Below are 21,839 nucleotides of genomic sequence, written 5' to 3' on the forward strand. Positions count from 1 at the left end.
TTCTTGGTGTAACAGGAAAGTCCTGTAGAAAATACCCTGCATTCCCACAATCCAAACATAGTTTTTGTCTCCAAGTCTTTGTCTTTCTTCCTCACTCAGGGGTCCTTTGAAACTACCCATCTCCATAGGCTCAGGGTCGTCGATGTTTTTGTTAGTGTCTGGCTTCCCTTCTTTAAATATAACCAACCTGGTCTCAGAACTTCATTTTTCTCTTTTTGGCACATGTAGTCTGTGATCTAATTTGACCACAAGATCAGTGCGTTGCAAGAGTCAGGGGGATCCACTACTTGGGCCAAGATGTCTATTAGCTCTTCTTTTAACCCTTTATAAAATAGAGCACTGCGTTTGGCCTCAGGCCATCCCGCCTCAGCTATCAACCTGTTAAAACTGGAAATAGATGTCATGTGATCTTTCGACCCCTGTTTTAGGATCAACAGTTCTGTATCTACTGTTTGCTTGAATGAGTGTCTATCAAACAGTCGGCGCAACTCCTCTTTGAAGGCGACTTGGCATACAACAAGTGGTCATTGTGCTCTACTAAAGGGATAGACCATGTAGCAGCTGTTCCCCCCAGATAAGATAAAACAAACGCTATCTTGGTTTGCTTTGTGGGGAAAAAAGACGCTTTGCACATAAAATGCAACTTGCATTGGTTGATGAAGGTAGCAAACTTGGCTGAATCTCCCAGAAACCGTTCTGGTGGAGCTTATGGTATAGAAGAAGGGGTTGTTCTATGATATACTGGTGAAACATTACTGGAGGCAGAGAGCTGAGGTGAGAAGAAATCCCTATGGGCACCTGATACCTTGTCAGGTGAGGGTGCTGTTTGATTGGCGTGCTGTAAGGCATCCACTCTAAGAGTCAGGGCCTGTGTGTCCTTTTGCAGGTCTCCAATCATGTGGGCCACATCAGCTAAAGTGATCTATTGGTCCTCTATCTCGCCCAGGCAGAAAGATAAACGTGTGCTTTACGTTCTGTGGAACTCACAGGGTGGTTCCGCAGAAATGAGGTGGATGAACCAATGCTGGATCCCAACTTCCCTCACCCACCAGATCCACCCAACAAGGTCAAAGCCAATGAGGTGAATGCAGGGAAGAGGGGAAAACAAGGAAAGGGAGAAGGAGTCGATCTCGGTTGGCACGTCTGGCACACGGTCCTTAGGACGTTGATTGCATGCTCTCCTTAAGTGAAATAATCATACAATGAGTATCCTGTATATAGATATGGGGGTAACAGTAAAAAATTACTAGACACATGTTTAGAAATTGTGTACCTGATGAATATCCCTCTTCCACTGCAACGGAAGGTATAAATATGCAGAAACCAACTGAGAGTATTTGTGTCTATAAAGATAGAAAATAATATGAAATATGTGGAACCAGATCCATACTTACAAAGAGAGGGTTAGATACCAACCTTAACGACTGCCACTGTAATATCCACTAGACCCAACATTCCTATATATGTATATCCTGTAATACTAGGCAAAATAAACTGTTTCCCTAGACAGGATGAAAATAAGGAAAAAAATACTTCACAAAAAGGTGCTGGGTCAGATTTAGAAAATAGGCAATCGAAAAGACTCTAGGACTCACCTATAATATTTACTCTGTTGTTTCCAGCTCAGGAAAAATGCAGACCCAAGCAAAATGAGGAAAGAGAAACCACTCTGTCTGGAATTCAATTGATCAGATAAGTATTATGACCAAAAACCTAAATATCACGATTCTACTGTAAAATGTTTAGAAGACTGTGATTCTTTAAAACGGTTCTCTTTATCTTTCTATAATAGCAGCTTAACGGGGGCCAGGCTGGACAGCCACTGCATGGGACCCACGAAGCTGAACTGGGAAGAGCCGGCGAAGAAATGTCAGCAAGAGAGGAACCTGGAAGAAGAATCAACACACCAGGAAGAGAAGACTCCTCCCGTCGTAGATAGAACGCGTCAGAGACGTCTCTGAAACCCGGCGGCTTCAAGGCAACAAAACAACAAGTAAGATGCGGGGAGGCTAGGCGGTAACTGTGAATGAAATTGAAGCACGTTCTATATAAAGACCACCCCTTTTATGTGTATTCGGGTCTGCCCTGCCTGCCACCCTAAGTTGGCGAACGGGGCACGCCGGACGCCGAAGGGTGGGAATCCTGCAGAGATTACCCTCATCTCACTAGGGGGCAGTGAGATGGTCCCAGGAAACCAGGTGCCTGCTAACACTAAGAAATACAGTGCCTGGGTGACCATCAATTGGAGAAAGGTAGAGGCTCTCAGAGATACTGGAGCCAGTGTGACCTCAGGCCGATGTCATCTGGTCTCTGAGAAGCAAGTAGTGTAGTGTAGTTCCTTTATCCCTGAAAGGCTCTGCGCATTGGAATAATATACACTATAGTTTTGACATAGGACTGAGGTCAGTAGAAACTTCTCGAATAAACACGAAGGGATTAGTTTCTGACAACCGCATAAACATGACAACTTTGTTTCCCTTAGAGTCGGAACAATCTCAGAATCGTGGAAACAATAGATAACAGTTTCACTCAGTCAATCGTGCATGCTTCGTTTTTACAGAGTTGCACAGAAATAGAGAGACAATAATACTGCAATAGCATGGTTTGTAGCTTTGACATATATTCATAAAATACATACATAAATAACACATGCTAAAATATGAATACTCATCTGATGCTTCTAAATAGTTCTACCCCAGTGTACCTAACCTAAGTGTATTACGAAGTAAGAAGTAGGTGCTGTTTTCTAAAGTATAGCTAGCTATAGTTTTAGTTTTGCCAAGAGTTGCCAAATGTTTCTCTAAGTTTTAGTCGGCTCCATACCTTAGAATGTGTGAGGTTGGAATCTGTTTCCGGGACTCGATATCTAACACCCCGCAAGGGGAGTCAGAAACACTGGAGCTGAATTCTCTGCGAGGAGGATGACAGCGTCTGGTCAGTGCATCAGGCGGGAAGTCGATCTCCTTCCGAACTTGCTGTGGCGAACCACAAGTAGGCAGTCGAACTGGACTGTACTGGAACCGTGGTTTGCCTAGGAAAGTGCAGGTATATTTATACCTTGAAGGTGTTTAGGAATGCCTGTATTGACGTAAAAGTCAGGCATCGGAACGTCATGAATGAACCCCTAAGGAATAGATGTTCATGCATACTAAATGAGTTCTTGGAGGAATCAATATCCAAGCAAGGGAAATTCCTAAAGACTTAAGAGTCTGGTTTTCCAAGAACTCGTTGTGACGTGGATTAACGGATGTAGGAGACCATGCCTGTATTTGGATAACATGGACAATGCCTAAATAAGGGCTGGATTTTCTATGCCTAAATAAGGGCAATATGAATTGTACCTATATAAGGGCATAAATCAAGAATCCTATATACGGAATCTAAATCTACACACAGCAGTAGTCCTGGGGCATTCCACCAAGTAGTTACTGTGGACAACTCAGAGCACCAGTTTAAGGTGGGGCAGGTCCCTTTGAATTGAGGGGTCTCAGTTCCCTTTAAGGGGGTTGTGAGCCCTACCATGCCTGTAGATTGTCTTCTAGGTAACAACCTGGAGCAGTCCTTGTGGAAGGATTTTGAGCTCAGGGCTCACTTGGAGATGCTTGGATTGCCATTAGGCATCGGTCACTGGCAGCCAGTAAGGGTAATCAGAAGGACCTGGAGCCTGAAACAGTGGCCAAGGTCCCTGCCAGGAGAAAGGGCGGGGGCGTGGGAAACCGGCCCCTGAAGTTCCCATGGTCCGTGTTAGAAATGGGGATCTCTAGTTGGCCGAGGTAGGTACCTTCTAGTCAGGGTAAGGGGATACACTTCCAAAATAACCTTTTCTCACCCCCTTGGTAGCTTGGCATGAGCAGACAGGCTTACCTCAGAGGCAGTGTGTAAAGGGTTTGTGAACACAATTGGTAATACAGTGAAAACACTACAAAAGTACACCACGCCAGTTTAGAAAATAGGAAATCTTTATCTAAACCAACAAGACCAAATACGATGAACATCCAGCATACAATACGCTTGAAAAATAGTACTGGTGCAAAATAACCTTTAAATTGCAAGCTTCCAACTCAGTAGATCCTCCTGGGGTTACCGCTATACTGAATACGATACAGTCAAACAATTCCAGCCGACCGTGTCGATATGGGCCAGCTAAAGGGTCAACAGACTCGGACACAGTACCTTTCTTGTTGCCACCAACATGTTGGTGGGAGTCGGTCGGAGCAAATGTTGCAGTCGTGTTGTGAAACGGAGCGTTGCGGTGGGCAATGTCCTCATGATTCGGTGCAAGCAGTGGCTCGTTGACGGAGTCGGTGGGACCAGGGCTTGCGTTGAAGGGTGAGATGGTGCTCGCTGTGGTGCTGGCAGGTCATGGTACGGCGACAGAGCCGGTCGATGTTCGGGTGGGGCAGCGAGGGAGTCAGTGACAACCTTGCAGCATGTAGCGAAGCATCTCGGAGTGCGGTGTTCACAGGACGTGGTGCAAGTAGCGCCTTGTTGATGGAGTCGGTGAGACCAGGGTTGCATTGCGAAGTGTGGCGTTGCTCTCAGCGGTGCTTTCGGGACATTGAATCCTGCGACGGACTCGATGACAGAGTCGGTTAACCTTTTCTTCTGCGGAGACATCAGATACGGTGCCCACAGACACGGTGAGGTCTTTGCTGTTCCTGAGACCTCTAGGACAGGGGGCAAGCTCAGTTCAAACCCTTGGAGATCTTTTCTTCAAGCAGGGAGATATAGCAAGCAGCAAAGTCCTTTTCTCCTTTCCAAGCCAGCAAGTAGCCATTGCAGGCCAACCCTAAGCCCGGGTGGGTAACTACGCTCTGCCAGAGGAGATTACGTAGTTTTGCCTACTTCGCCTTCCATTGCGAACGCAGAGTTCAGGCAAAACTATGACTCTGTGGCAGAGTGTAGTTAGTCAACCCCTCCACACTCCCAAACTAATTCAAAAGGCACTTACCTGCCTGTGGCTGCCTCCTCCTCACCATGGCTGCTCTCCTGCCTCCTCCTCCTCGTCCTTCTTCAGTAATAACCCCCACGTTTACACTGAAGAAGGACGGTGAGGAGGAGGCAGGAAAGCGGCCATGGCGAGGAGGAGGTAGCCATGGGGTAAGTGCCTTTTTAATTACTTTTAATTTATTTGAGAGGTTGGATGGAGCGGTGCAAAGTTCCATGGAGTTATTTTCCAACTCCGTGGAACTTCATGAAGAGGCACAACGCCTGCTCCGCCCAGGGTTAGCCAACCCCAGACAGCAACCAGCACAGGGGCAATATTTCTCCTCAGCTTCTCCAGCTCTTCTCCTTGGCAAAGGTTACTCTTGATTTCCCAGAAGTGATCTAAAAGTCTGGGGTTTGCGCCCCTCTTTTTATACACAAAAATCCTTTGTTCTCTGAAGGCAGAGAACATCTGTATCCTGCCAAAACCAGTTCAGTCCTCACTGGTGCGGCTGCCTGGCAGGAGGTGGAGACAGCATTGTGAAAGGCAAACCCAGCCCATTCTGGTAAAAGGAAATCTCCTCTGCCTGCTCTAAATGCAGCCCAGGTCTAATCAGCCCAGCCCTGACTCATCACACTTCTAGAGCCACTGCCCCTCTCCAGACCCTGTCATCCAAAAGCCAGACATTCAATACACAAACCTAGCAGTGGCAGACTGCATGGTTAGGCAAGAAAATACCTACTTTCTAAAAGTGGGATTTTCAAACACAGAATGTAAAAATCACCCTCACTAAAATATGCACTTTAACATTCTGAGTTCAGGCATATTAAACTTTATTTTCCTACCTTGTTCCCATGGGCAGTTATGTTTATAAGATGTTATAAACAAACTCTCCATTCTGTCCTATGGGAGCAGGTAGCCTTGCAATAGTGAAAAAACGAAATTGGCAGTATTTCACTATCAGGACATGCCACACACCCCATGGGCCTACCTTAGTGGTGACTGATTTGTAAGAAAAGGGAAGGTTAGGGCCTGGCACGTGGGTGCACATGCCAAGTCGATGTGGTGGGCCCAGAATGCACACAGGCTCTGAAATCGCAGGCCAGAGTTACATTTTACAGGCTGCTTCTGTGGGTGGCACAGTCAGTGCTGCAGCCCACAAGCAGCATTTGATTTACAGGCACTGGACACACACAGTGCACTGTAAACCAAATATGCCAATGATGGAAACAACAATCCATTGCATCAATTTACAGGGAGGGCATATGCACTTTAGCACTGATCAGCAGTGGTGAAGTGCCCAGAATCATAATCATAAACCCACCAGCAACAGGTCAGAAAAAATACAGGAGAAAGGCAAAAAGTCCTGAGATGACCCTGCAAAAAGGGCCAAGTCCAAGAGTCCGGGAGGAGGATAACCTCGAGGGGGTGCCCCAGCACCTACAGGGGAGCAGGTAGATAAACTGAGGAACTTATCTGAGCGGACCCATTGGCAGCAAGAAGGTGGTCCCACCAGGGAAGAATTCTGCATGGAGCAGAAGGAATGACCTTCTCTAGAAGGTTTGCGGCGTAGGCTGCAAACCAGGCAGCTGGTGATCAGTCTGTTCACACCGTACCTACTGGGAGAATGGCCTCCTATACAGTGAGCCTGAGGTCGCTGAGCCTTTGTCAGCCCGTGTGCTGGTGGCACCCCAGTGCTTCAGGACCTTCCTACTGGGTCTGGCTCACGACGTGCCTTTGGCAGGACATTTAGGGCAGGGCAAGACCTTTGAAAGACTTGCCACCCACTTCTTTAGTCCACAAATGTGAAGGCAGTCAGATGCACATTGCAGGACTTGCCACAGGTATTGCCGCAATTCTTCAAAGGCTTGTTTAATGGCCAATAACTCTCTGTATCCTACAGAATAGTTCTGATTGGTGGGTGCACGTTTGTGTGAATAAAAGGCAACAGGGTGTAGTTGTCCAGTTTGTCTGTCTCTCTGAGGAATCAGGGTGTCTCAAGATAGGGGCAGTAACAAAAGTGGTTTTCAATAGAGAAAAGGCTTCTTCATCGGCTGGCTGGCATCCATAGTAAAGGTACCCTTTTTTCAAGAGTTTCGTGATGGGGATGCCAAAGACGCAAAGCTGATGAAGAAACATCTTTAAAAATTGGCGAAGCCAAAGAAACTCTGCACTCCCTTACAGTACTAGGAGATGGCCATTTTGTAATAGCAGCAACCTATTGGGGATTCATTGTCACCACTTTTGGGAATAACACAAAGCTAAAAAGGTCACTTCAGGAACATGAATTTTACATTTGTCCAGCTTAACATAGAGATTATTATCCCTGAGTTATTCTAACACAGTTTTCACATGTCCTATGTGTTCCTTTACAGTAGAAGAATAAATCGGAATGTCGTCAATATATGCAAAGGTGCTTACATCCAAAACCTCTCTTTAAGCTTTGTTAATTAAAAAATTGGAAAGCAGCAGGGGCATTATCAATTCTATAGGGCATGTCCAAATACTCACAGAGCCCAAATTTGGTACGAAAAGCCATTTTAAATTAATCTCCCTCCTTACCCTGACTAAGGGGTATGACCCTCTCAAGTCTAGTTTCGTAAATAAAGTCGCATCTTTTGCCTGATCAAGTAAGGACTGTATAAGAGGCATGGGTATCTGTTCTTTATTGTCACATTGTTTAGGGATCTATAGTCTATGCAACACGAAGACCTCCTTCTTGTTTGGGTATAAAAAAAGGGGGGAAGAAGCAGCAGATCTAGAAGGCTGAATAAACCCCTTTTTCAAAAATGCATCCAAGTATTCTCTTAAGTAAATATTTTCCTTCTCAGTCAATGCATATATTCGACTGCAAGCAATCTTAGCTCCCGGAATCAGATCAATGTGACAGTCGTACGGCTGATGAGGCGGTAAGACAGATGCCTTTTCTTTATCAAACAACTCTTTGAGAGGATGATAAGAGGCTGGCAATTCAGGTAAGTTGGCATCAGTGGCAATGGCTACGTGCTGTGTGGGTGTAATGTTCTTCATGCAGTGTAACAGACAGAAATCAAAAGAGAAAATCAGATCTTGATCTCTCCAATTTATAAGTGGGTTATGATTCCTCAACCAAGGACATCCTAAAATTGCCCTGGAACTGAGGAGAAGAAATCAAGTCAAACTGAAATGTTTCATGGTGGCACTCCTAAAAGTCCTAAATCTGCAGTAATATGCGTGACAGGTCCTGCTTTATGGTACTTCCATCAATAGTTTTTACTATCTCTGTTAGCTTTTTGTTTTCGACTGGAATGGACATTTTTTTCAACCCATGTAGTATATATAAAATTCCCTGTTGCTCCAGAGTCTAACATGATTTGGATCTCTACGGATTTATTTCCCCAGGTCAGCTGTGCTTTTATAAAGAAATGGAGCAGAAGGGAAAGGGCATGATTCTGAATCAGAAGTTGGGAGACTATTAACCCTAACCTACCCGAGCATCTGTCTCCGCAGTTCTCGGGTTTGGTAGTTTCCTCACTCGGGGCGTTTTCTTGCTTTAACAGGACAGTCTCATAAAAAATGTCCTGCTCTCCCACAGTACAAACATAGTTTTTTGTCTCTATGTCTTTGTCTTTCTTCCTCACTTAAGGGTCCTTTGATACTACCTATCTGCATAGGCTCAGGGCCGTCGATTTTTTTGTCAGTGTCTGGCTTACTTTCTTTAAATGTAAGAAACCTGGTCTCAGACCGTCTTTTTTTGCTCATGTAGTCTGTGATCTAATTTGACCACAAGATCTATTAGTGCATTGCAATAGTCAGGGGGTCCACTACTTGGGCCAAGACGCCTTTTAGCTCATCTTGTAACCCTTTGTAAAATAGAGCACTACGTTTGGCCTCAGGCCATCCCGACTCAGCTGTCAACCTGTTAAAACTGGAAATATATGTCATGAGATATTTTGACCCCTGTTTTAGGTTCAACAGTTCTGTGTCTACTGTTTGCATGAATGAGTGTCTATCAAGCAATTGGCGTAACTCCTCTCTGAAGGCGACGTAGTCGTACAACAAGTGGCCATTGCAATCAACTAAAGGGAAAGACCATGTAGTAGCTGTTCCCCAAGATAAGATAAAAGAAATGCTACATTGAATTGCTCTGTGGGGAAACAAGACACCTTGCACATAAAATGCAACTGGCATTGGTTGATAAAGGTAGCAAACTTGGCTGAATCTCCCAGAAACCATTCAGGTGGTGCTAATGGTATAGAAGAAGGGGTTGTTATATGATATACTGGTGAAACATGACTGGAGGCAGATGGCTGAGGTGAGAAGTAATTACTATGTGTCTGATGAGGGTGCTGTTTGATTTGCGTGCTGTAAGGCGTCCACTCTAAAAGTCAGGGCCTGTGTTTCCTTTTGCAGGTTTCCAATCATGTGGGCCATGTCAGCTAACGTAATATGGTGGTCCTCCATCCTGCCCAGACGTAAAGATAAACGTGGGCTTTGCGTTCTGTGGAACTCACCGGATGGTTCCTCAGAAGTGAGGTGCAGGAACCGATGCTAGATCCCAACTTCCTTCACGCACCAGATCAGCCCAATAAGTTCAAAGCCAATGAGGTGAATGCGGGGAAGAGAGAAAAACAAAACAAGGAACGGGAGAAGGAGTCAATCTCAGTTGGCATGTCCGGCACACTGTCCTTAGGAGGTTGATTGCATGCGCTCCCTAAGTAAAATAATCATACAATGAGTATGCTGCACACAGATATGGGGGTAACATTCGGAAGTTACTGGACACATGTTTAGAAATAGTGTACCTGATGAATATCCCTCTTCCTCTGCAAGGGAAGGTATAAACATGCAGAAACCAACCGAGACTGTTTGTGTCTCAAAAGATAGAAAATACTATGCATTAACGTTAGGGTTGTGGACCAGATACATAATTACAAAAAGAGGGTAAAATTCAAAATTCAAATTCAAAATTCAAAATTTTTATTTGATTTAGTTCTCTACTGAAAACAACAAATAAGAAATTTAAAAGCAACAACAAAATTACATCTGTAACTAAAAGGCTTTGTAACATTCATCCTAATATAAATTTATAAATTTTAAAAAAAATGTAAACAAGTTATAGCAAGTAAATTCATTAGGAGGTGATTTTAATAGAGAAATCAAACTCTGTACATTTGCACAGTTGCACTTTGTTTGGATTGGCTTTAGGAACCTCTTTCTAGCAGCAACACATGTGGGGTTAGGGCATATGAACAGTGCATGTATCAAGTCTTGAACTCCTCCTTGACAGAGGTTGCATAGGCTTCCGACATTTTTATTTTGTGTCCAATTGCAAGGGAGGATCCCAAATCGAAGTGAGATGATGCATCTTCGGGCGCCGTGACTTAAAGTAAAAGTAAGATAGTGTTGCCTTTGCTTAAATTCCATTGAATCTGCATATGCCTTGTATAGTAACAGTTTTGAATGGTGTAAAATGTCAAGATCATAAATTATTCTTGGCGCTGAGTGTTTTAAAAAAAGTTTCAAGTGTGCCGGAGTCCAGGATTTCAGCAGATCCACTGTACATTCTGTTAACTTCAGTGCAAACGTTAGATTTTGATAAAAAACATATTTTCTAGATCCTGGATCAAAGATTTCCGATCTTAGCAGTGCTCTTAGGGTTCCTGGTTCTGCGTGCAAGATGTTATATGCCCATCGTATTATGTTGGTAATTCCCCTGGCATATGTACTGGTTAGCGAGAACTTGAGACGCAGGGCTTGCACGGGCACAGCTTGAGGCATTTCAGTTAGTTTCCGAAGGCTCTGGTTTTCTTTAAGATGTATTGAATGACATTGACTTATTGGAATGTGTTCGAGAGCATATGAAAGAACAGATGGAATCTTTGTACTAAAGACTTGCAGAAGGGATAAGAAATGCCTGCGCCCGGTAGAGGAGTACAGTCTTTGAACCGCCCCAGTGTGAACATTTGCTTTGTGGGCCAAGTGCTGGAAGTGGGAATGATTTTTTAAAGTTTGAGTAAAAATACGCCCCAAATAGGTGTATTCTTCCACTATTTCCAGCAATATTCCTCCTAAGGTCCAGTTGTAGTTTGTGTGTTTTTGTTTTCCTCGGAAAGGGACTATTTTTGTTTTCTCTATATTTGGGATTAAAAAATTCCTTTTAGTGTATATTGAAAGTGCGTCCAGATTCCTTTGAAGACCGAATGAAGTAAGGTCGAGAATAATCACATCGTCTGCGTACAGCAGGGTGTACATTTTAGACAATGCTATTTTCGGAAGAAAGTTGTTTACCTGCGTGAAGCAGCCCGGACGGTCACTGAGGTACATGGAAAATAGTAGAGGAGCTAAAAGACATCCTTGCTTTATTCCATTCGATGTTTTAATTGGGGATGTAAGGCCCTTTTCTTGCCCAAGTAACACTTGACACCATGTTTCTGAATGTAGTGCAACAATTATACGAAGTAGATTTTCTGGAATTCCCAATTTTTGTAGCTTTCGCCAGAGTGTTGGTCTGTCCACCCTGTCAAATGCTGTTGAGAAGTCGATGAAGGCAGAGTAGACGACCTGTGATTTAGAAACAACGTATTTATCGATTTTTGCTTGAAGCATAGCTATATTATCGTTTACAGAATGTTTTTTCCGGAACCCAGCTTGATTTATCGGTACGGATCCAGTTGAGAAAGCCCACTATTTGAGATGCTCCAGTACACTGGCCGCAAAAACCTTTCCTGACACATCCAGGAGGGCGATCTGTCTGTAATTGTTGGGGAACAGCCGAGAGCCCTTCTTGTGAATTGGAATGATTATACTTCCTTTCCAGGAACTAGGAATTTCGCCAGTGACAAAGCAATAAGAAAAGAGAGGAGCTAAAAACAAGCTCCACTCCTTTGGATTCTTTTGAAGCACCTTTATCGGTATTAAATCTGGGCCCATTGCTGCAGATGGTCTTGCTTTTCTAATAATAAGTTCGATTTGAGGGGGTAAAGGAGCAAGATTGTCAAAAGTAGTTACTCCGATCTTATCTACTTGGGTTTTCAAGCTTTCTGCCCTCTCGTTTTCCCTGTATAAACTTGTTAGATACCCTTCCCATTCTCTTGGTGGAACTAGTGCCGATTGTTAGGATTTTTTTGTGCCCATTTCTTTTGCAATGAGGGCCCAGTATTCACGCATGTTTTTTTGCTTAACCGCGATCTGGATTTCCATCCAGTTCTTAACCTATTGCGCTTTTCTTTGCTTGTCTTTTGCCCTTCGATGACGATTTGTAAGCGTTTTAATTTCCTTTTGTCTACTTTCGGAATATTGTAAAAATTGTGCCCTAATTAATTTATTGAGGTTTGATGCATGTATATCCATATTTTTCTTTTTGTGTTTTTTTAACTGACAATTACGCTGGTTAAAGAATCCTTGCAGACATTCCACCAATTTCTTTAGAGTTACTTCAAACTTTGTTATTGGGTCTGTGAGGACTGAATTCTCAAGTATTTGCACTAGTATTTTCCTTATTTTGTCATTCTCAAGTACTCGGATATTCCAGATGAGACGTCCTTGCCCCTGGTTAACCTGTGCTGGACTTTGTGAGAACATATTGAAACCTGTAGAGCTAGATTTCACTATTAAACCAGTGGTGAGTTTTAAGCTTGCATGATCACTGCCCTGGTTGAGGTTGATGCTCAAGTGTATTATTCTCCTGAACAGATCCAGGCTACATATCATGTAATCTAGTATTGAGGAACTAAAGATGCCTTTTCTTGTAGGTGCTGCCGGTATGTCACCTTCGATGTTGCCATTTAAGATGACTGCATTAATAGCTGGAAGCGAGGAAAGTATCACTTTCCCTCGTTTATCAGCTTTAATTCCTGCGGGAAAGGGAGGGGTAGATATTGGTGGGACCTCTTCTTGCTCTCCATAATCCCATTTCTTCAATAGATCATTGGATATTTTCCCGTTGAAATCACCTGTTAGGTATATTGACGGAAATCCTTGATTTTCTACCACCTCCTCCATTTCCTGGAGTATTTCGCACATAAGAGGATCGAATTTGGGGCCGGGCGGGATATATAGATTAAAGATAAGTAAATCATTTGGTATGCCCGTTTGCTCCTTTTGGCACTTGATCTTAATACATTGATTATTCAGTGACTTCATGGGTATGATCTCCTGGTCCCAGAGAAAGTCTTCACTAAGAAGTACTGCAAGTCCGCCTTTGACGTGACCTCGGCTAACTGGTTCTGCTGGGATTTCATATACAATGTATTTGTCGAGATAAAAGGTTGTAGTTGACCATGTTTCCTGGAGTGCCACGATCCCCGGGTCATCTTCCAGTATCATTGCGATTTTCTCCTGACTTTTCCCCGCTATATTCCAGGAGACAATGCTCAAACCTTTGCTAAAGAGGGAGTATTTTCTCCCTTCCCTGTTTATTACTATTTAAGTTCTCCGCAATCCAGGACCAATGCTTTGCCTCTGTTTTTATCTCCTCCTTAGGTATGGGTTTATTCCAAGTTTTTCTTTCTCCATTCCTAATTGAGATGGTTAGTTCTTGGTTGGGAGTACTTATTGAGTCAGTTAAACCATTATAGACTTGAGCGGGTAGATGATTTTTAATGGTCTCTTTAAAGGGGTTCCGGTTATGAAGTCCCTTATTGGTGGTTGCTGTGACATCATATCCATTTTTAAACAAGATTTCTCTTTCATGTAGAATGATTCCCGGGATCACCTGGGACCAAAATTCCACTACAGCCACCGTGGTTTCAGATTTTAACGGAAAAACTACCAGTTTCATTTCTGTGCTTGAGAAAGTTTGAAGCGGATGTATCTTTTGAGTTAGGTTCGTAATTTGCTCCCGATTGAGTGGGTCATTTCCAGAAGGGAATATATCAGTAAACTCCAAAAAGCGTGATTGAATCTGTTGTTCATAAGGTTTGTACTGTTGTTTGAATGGGTACTGGATGAACCGGTTTAACTTGACTTATGCCGGGTTGAAAGTTCCCTGCCAATGGATTTAGGACATTAGAAATCTCTTTAGTTTGTATGCTGTTCTGCTCCATGGTAGAATGGTTTGAATTATTTTTCGATGACTTATCACTTTCGGTTATTTGATTATCCAGTGATGGAGAATTTGAACATTTTAACACACGTGGTTTTTGCTTTGCAAATATCCTCATTTGTCTTTTTTTCTGCCTTTTCCTTATATTCTTGTTAACTCGCTTTTCCTTTTTCCGTGAAATTATCGCCAAAGATGTTGGGGATAGAAAGTCGGAGCTTGTACTTCTTTTTTTGGTTTTAATTATAGGAGACTACTTAATTTGTTTGATGGTCTGATAAAAGATTGGATAGTATGGTCTAGCCGAATTTGGAACTTCATTGTTGTCTACTTCTCAAATAGATTTTTGAGTGAAAACACGAGTGTTCTCCACCTTTTGTTGGTTTTTCTCCCCCGTTTGGGTTGATGCATGCTACTTCTTTAGTATTCCTACTTCCTTTGGAGAGGTATCCTTATGATAATGGTGATGATGGGGAGACTCGGTTATTCTAATTCCTTTGCAAAATGGTGATTGGCACGTACACTGTTGCTTCCTCTTTTTTTCTACGAGGTATTGTAAAATACCTAATTGAGTGTCCAACAGCTGGTCTGAGTTATCCATCATGTTCCCCAAGAGAGTGAGGATTGATTCAAGGATTTTTTGCAAAGTGAATATAACGCGTTGGATACAGGGATCTGGCAATTTGGAGATTGTAAGTGCCTTGTAGAAAAAGTTTCTGGTGATTGGGAAGAGTTCCCGAATAAAATTGGTGATTTTTGAGGAGTACTATTCACAATTTTCGTGTGTTTCTCTGTTTCCCTAAGCTCTCGACTCGGGAGAGATACATTAATGTCAGGTAAAGTAAAATCTGTTGCAGAGATTTGATGAGATTTTTGTTCCGGTTGAGATTTAGGAGTTAATTTAGGAATTATTTCCTGATCTTGCAGTACTTCACTTTGTTCCACGTCTTGAACTATATTAGTAATGGCTTTGTCTCCCTTAAGTTTTTTTTGTGGTTCCTTTAAATCTACCAAGTGGACTTTGGTGGTATTACTAACAGTCTGCGCATTTCCTTGGATGTGCACGATTCCTTGCTCATTAAGTTCAGACCCTTTGCCAGTGTCATTGATTTTTGGAAAAAAAATTGTTATTTCCACGTTCCTTAGCACATGTCCTATGGGAGCCTTCTTTCCTGCATTAATTTGTGTGGCTTGCTGTGTTCCGAGTCTTTTCATAAATATGGTACGAGATCTTAATTTTTTCTAAGCCATACTGAATCTAAGCAGATACTGTAGTGTTTTGTTTATTTTTAGAAATGAATACACTGTTTGACAGGTTTTTTTACTTCCGATGGTACAAAGTAAAGTTGGATGTTAACCTTTCTAATTGAGAAGGTGCACTTTTAAATATGAGAAAAGACTCACGTGGCTCACGTGGCTCCTGCCGCGGATATAGATGGATTTGGTGGCTCCAGTGCAGCTCCAGTGCAGCTAGGTAGTTGCACACGGCTCCTGCCGTGTTGCTAAAAGTCAACTTTATATCAGAGAAAGTGATTTCCTCCCCCTGAGGTCTGCAGCCTCTGAGTGCCTCTGAGTGCCACTTCGGCCGCTCGCAGCCTATGGGGCCTCCGCAGCCGCCTGTGCTGCCTTGCTCCCCTCACAGTGCCTCCGATAGCAATAGCAATAACGAGCAAGCAGAGCGGCTCGCGGCTCAGCGATTCTCGATGTTTGTTTTCCCCGCTACTCCGCTCCGCCGCCTCCTCTGCCTCTGCTGATAACGAAAACGAGCAGGCAGAGCATTTTTCCCGGCTCGCGGTTCAGCGTTTTTGATACCCGCTACTCCGCTCCGCCGCCTCCTCTGTCGCTGTCTCTGCTGCCACATGCTGAACTCAGCTGCAGGCAATTACGAACCTGATCCTCCTATGTCACTTTAGTGGCAGATTTAGGGGCTAAGGAGGCTAAGGAGTGGTAGTAAGATGATGCAGAGTAATATGAGGCACACCCCCAATAGTAGTTACGGATAGCAAGAGGCAATTGGCAGATGAGAGGTGGTAAAGGCAAATGAAATTAACAAGTTAGGGGAGCGTGGCAAGCGGGCACACTTGGCATGGATGCAGGCTGTGCCCGATCTGATCCAACCAATGGCAATCACTCACTACAGCCGCCCTCTAATGGCGGCCATGCTTGTCTTTGTAGAACAAGTATCAGGTATCAGTCAATTTGGCAATTTAGCTGCTGTTCGGCAGAGGTGGGAACGGTGGTGTAGAACCAGTTGGCACCGTTTTGGCTCACTGCGGTCTCACTGCAGATCCCCGTTGGAGGTGGCTGCACTTACCGCGCTTGAAGTTTCTGAGCGGATTTCCAGCCCGTTTCTGGTGCAGTCAAGGAGCTACCTTCTACTGCCTCCCACGCCGCGAGCACCAACGCCGCTATGGACCGTGGCGCCCGCTGACCGTTAACCAAACGAGGACCAATTGAGGACCGGCAAAAGGGGGACCGGGACTTCGCTCCGCTCCAACGCCCCTTTACCGACGTCCTTTGATGGCTCAAACTGCTCGATGCACCGCTGCGCCACCGTTGCCACAGTCTCTCCTCTCACAGCACGACACAACCCGAGAAATTCAAAAACGTGAAAGTTGCTGGTGCGCGCATCAGTACAATGACAGTCTGCGGGAAGAGGGTATGATATGAACCTTAACGACTGCCACCATAATATCCACTGAACCCAAAATTCCTATATATGTATATCCAGTAATAGTAGGAAAAAACAAAAAACATATTTCCCTAGACAGGATAAAAAATACTACACAAAATGGTGCTGGGTCAGATTTAGAAAATAGGCAATCCAAAAGAGACTAAGACTAACCTATACTATTTTCTCTGTTGTTTCCAGCTCAGGAAAAATGCAGACTCAGCCAAAATGAAGAAATAGAAATTGATCAGATAAGTATTATGACCAAAAACATAAATATCACGATCTTACTGTGAGATGTTTAGAAGACTGTGATTCTTTAAAACGATTCTCTTTATCTTTCTATAATAGCAGCTTAACGGGAGCCAGGCCGGACAGCAACTGCATGCGACCCACACAGCTGAACAGAGAGTAGCCGGCGAAGAAACGCCAGCAATAGAACCTGGTAGAAGTTTCGACGCACCAGGAAGAGAAGACTCTTCCCATCGTAGTTAGAACACGTCAGAGACGTCTCTGGAACCGTTCGGCTTCAAGGCGACAAAACAACAGGTAAGATGCTGAGAGGCTAGGCATCAACTGTGAAGGAAATCGATGCTTATTCTGTTCAATTGCCTCTTTTATGTGTGTACGGGTCTGCCATGCCCGCCAACCGAAGTTGGTGAACGGGACACGCCGGATACCTCCAGAAGGGTGGGGATCCCACGGAGATGACCCTCATCTCACTAGTGGACAGTGAGATGGTCCCAGGAAACCAGGTGCCTGCTAACACTAAGAAATACAGCACCTGGGTGACCATCAATTGGAGAAGGGTAGAGGCTCTCAGAGATACTGGAACCATTGTGACCTCAGGCCAGTGTCACCTGGTCTCTGAAAAGCAAGTAGTCCTGGGGCATTCCACCAAGTAGTTGCTGTGTATAACTCAGAGCACCAGTGTAAGGTAGGGTGGTTGTGAGCCCTACCATGCCTGTAGATTGTCTGCTAGGTAACTACCTGGAGCAGTCCTTGTGGAAGGATTTTGAGCTTAGGTCTCACTTGGAGATGCTTGGATTGCCAGAGTCTACATGTGTGACCATTTGGTCAATGGAAGCCAGTAAGGGTAATCAGAAGGACCTGGTGCCTGAAACAGTGGTCCAGGTCCCTGCCAGGAGAAAGGGCAAGATGCGTGGGAAACCGGACCCGGAAGTTCCCATGGTCCATGTTAGAAATTGGGGTCTCTAGTTGGCAGAGGTAGGTATCTTTTTCCAAATAGGGACCCTTGCTTCTAGTGAGGATAAGCAGGATACATACCCCAAATAACCCTTGCTCACCCCCTTGGTAGCTTTGCACGAGCAGACAGGCTTATCTCAGAGGCAGTGTGTAAAGTATTTTTGAACACATACAGTAATACAGTGAAAACTCTACAAAAGGACACCACACTAGTTTAGAAAAATAGTAAATCTTTATCTAAACCAGCAAGACCAAATTCGAGAAACATCCAACATACAATACTCTTGAAAAATAGTACTGGTGAAAAATAACCTTTAAATTGCAAGCTCACAACTCAGTAGCTCCTCCTGGGGCTACCGCAATACTGAATACAACAGTCTAACAATTCCAGCCGGCCACGTTGATACGGGCCAGCTAAAGCGTCGACAGACTCGGACTCAGTGCCTTTCTTGTTGCGACCAACACGTCAGTTCGAGTCGTTCGGGGCAAACGTCGCGGTCACGTTGTGAAATGGAGCGTTATGGTGGGCAATGTCCTCACGATTCGGTGCAGGCAGTGGCTCGTTGATGAAGTCGGTGAGACCAGGGCTTGCGTTGAAAGGTGAGTTGGTGCTCGCTGTGGTGCTGGCAGGTCATGGTGCGGTGATGGAGCCGGTCAATGTTCGTTCGGGCAGCGATGGAGTTGTTGACAACCTTGCAGCATGTAGTGAAGCATTGTAGTGGGGTGCCCACAAGATGCGGTGCAAGCAGCGGCTTATTGAAGGAGTCGGTGAGACCAGGGTTGCGATGCGAAGCGAGGCGTTGCTCTCGGCTGGGCTTTCAGGACACTGATTCCTGCGACGGACTCGATGACAGAGTCGGTTACCCTTTTTGTCTGCGGAGACCATCAGATATGGTGCCCACAGACACGGTGAGGTATCTGCTGTTCCTGAGACCTCTAGAACATGGGGCAAGCTCAGTTCAAGCCCTTGGTGATCTTTTGTTCAAGCAGGGGGACAAAGCAAGCAGCAAAGTACTTTTCTCCTTTCTTAGGCAGCAAATAGCCACTGCAGGCCAACCCTAAACCCATTCGGGTAACTAAGCTCCGCCAGCGGAGTTTATATAGTTTTATCTACTCTGTGTTCCATTGCGAAGGTGGAGTACAGGCCAAACTACGACTCCATGGCGGAGCATAGTAAGCTGGCCCCTACACCCTTCCAAACTAATTAAAAAGGCACTTACCTGCCCATGGCTGCCTCCTCCTCACCATGGCCATTCTCCTGCCTCCGCCTTGCCGTCCTTCTTCAGTGATAGCCCCCTACATTGTACATCTTATGAATGCGCATGCACACGTACAAGATGTTCAACGTTGGGGTTATCACTGAAGAAGGGCGGTGAGGAGGAGGCTGGAGAATGGCTGTGGCAAGTAGGAGGCAGCCACGGGCAGGTAAGTGCCTTTTTAATTACTTTGAATTTATTTGGGAGGTGGGAGGGAGCGGTGCGAAGTTCCATGGAGTTGTCTTTCAACTCCGTGGAATTTCGCGTAGAGGCACTACGTCTGCTACGCCCAGGGTTAGCCAACCCCAGACAGCAACCAGCACAAGAGCAGTGTTTCTCCGCAGCTACTCCAGCTCTTCTCCTTGGCAAAGGTTCCTCTTGATTTCCCAGAAATGATCTAAAAGTCTGGGGTCTGGGCCCCTCTTTTTATACACAAAAATCCTTTGTTCTCTGAAAGCAGAGAGTGTCTGTATCCAGCCAAAACCAGTTATGTCCTCACTGGTGCAGCGTCCCGACAGGAGGTGGAGATAGCATTGTGGAAGGCAGACCAGGCCCATTCAGGTGAAAGGAAATCTCCTCCCCCTACTCTAAATACAGCCCAGGTCTATTCAGCCAGACCTGACTCATCAGACTTCTGGAGCCACTGCCCTCTCCAGCCCCTGTCATGCAAAAGCTAGACATGCAATACACAAACCTAGCAGAGGTACACTGGATGGTTAGGCAAGAAAATACCTACTTTCTAAAAGTGGTATTTACAAACACAGAATGTAAAAATCACCGTCACTAAAAGATGCACATTAACATTCTGAGTTCAGACATACTAAACTTTATTTTCCTACCTTGTTCCCAGGGGCAGTTATGTTTATAAGATGTTATAAACAAACTCCCCATTCTGTCCTATGAGAGCAGGTAGCCTTGCAAAAGTAAAAACTAAATTGGCAGTATTTCACTATCAGGACATGCCACACACATCAGGGCATGTCCTACCTTTCACATGCCAAGACGACATGACGGGCCCAGAATGCACACAGGCTCTGCAATGGCAAACCAAAGTTACATTTTACAGGCTGCTTCTGTGGGTGGCACAATCGGTGCTGCAGCCCACTAGCAGCATTTGATTTACAGGCACTGGGCACACATAGTGCACTGTACTAGGGTCTGACTAGTAAACCAAATATGCCAATTATGGAAACTCCAATCCATAACAACAATTTACAGGGAGAGCATATGCACTTTAACACTGCTCAGTAGTGGTGAAGTGCCCACAGTAATAAAATCACCAACAACAGGTCGGAAAAAATACAGGAGAAAGGCAAAAAGTCCTGGGATGACCGTGCAAAAAAGGCCAAGTCCAAGAGTCCAGGAGGACGATGACCTTGAGGGGGATGCCCCGGCACCTACAGGTGAGCAGGTAGCTAAACTGGGCGACTTATCTGAGCTGATCCATTGGCAGCAAGAAGGTGGTTCCACCAGGGAAGAATTCTGCAAGGAGCAGAAGGAATGACATTCTTAGGAAGGGTTTGCGGCACAGGCTGCAAACCAGGCAGCTGGTGATCAGTCTGGATCATACTGATTCTATTGGGAGAATGGCCTCCTATACAGTGAGCCTAAAGTCGCTGAACCTGGGTCAGCCCGTGTGCTGGAGGTACCCAGTACTTCAGGACCTTCCTACTGGGTCTGGCTCACGGTGGTGTGCCTTTGGCAGGACATTTGGGGCAGGACAAGACCTTTTACAGGGTTGTCACCCACTTCTTTTGGCCCCAAATGCAAAGGCAGTCAGATGCACATTGCAGGTCTTGCTAAACTTGCTGGGCAAGTGGTAAGAGTGGAATGAAGTCTAAGGCTTCTCTCCAACCTTTTACAGTGGTAGGAACCCCTTTTGAAAGGATTGGGATGAATATTGTTGGGCCACTGGCTCCCAAGACAGCCATGGGCAACAGGTTCATCCTGGTCTTGGTGGACCATGCTATCCGGTACCCGAAGGCTTTCCTTCTCAGGACAACGATGGCACCAGTGGTGGTCCGGGCGTTAATGGGGATCTTTTCCTGTGGGGGATCCCCAGAGAGATGGCATCTGACCATGAGACCGATTTCAAATCGAAGTATATGACATCCCTGTGGGAGGAGTGTGGTGCTGCCTACAATTTCACCACTCCTAACCACCCTCAAGGTAATGGTTTGGTGGAGAGATTCAACCAAACTTTGAAGGGCATGATCAAGGGTCTAACAGAACCTATGTGGCATAAATGGGATGTCCTCTTAACATGCCTTCTCTTTGCATACAGGGAAACTCCACAGAAGTATGGACCCTCTGTGACAGGAACTTTCAGTTTGGTCAAGGAAGGCTGGGAGACAGCTCCCTCGAAATCACCCCAGTATGTATATAGCTACATGCTGGCCTTCAGGAATCAAATTTCACGCTTCAGGAAAATTGCTCAGGTGAAGCTAGAAGCAAGCCAGGAGGACGCTGGTGTGCCCACAATGCCACTTTGGTAGAGTTTAAGCCTGGCCAGAAAGTGTGGGGCATGGTCCCAGTCAAACCTTGTACCTTGCAGGACAAGTGAAGTTGGCCTTTTGAGGTGGTGGAGCACAAAAGTAATGTCACCTACCTGGTGAATTTGCAGACTCCCACGAACCCTTTGAAGGTCTTCCAAGCCTCACTTGAAGTGAGCATGCTCTTGGCAACAGATGATGGGGGAAGAGGAGAGTGAACATTTCCCTGACCTCCTGTCTACCAAGGAGCACATTGGGTCAGTGG

Source organism: Triturus cristatus, chromosome 12, assembly GCF_964204655.1.
Source record: "Triturus cristatus chromosome 12, aTriCri1.1, whole genome shotgun sequence".
In the NCBI taxonomy this organism is placed as follows: Eukaryota; Metazoa; Chordata; class Amphibia; order Caudata; family Salamandridae; genus Triturus; species Triturus cristatus.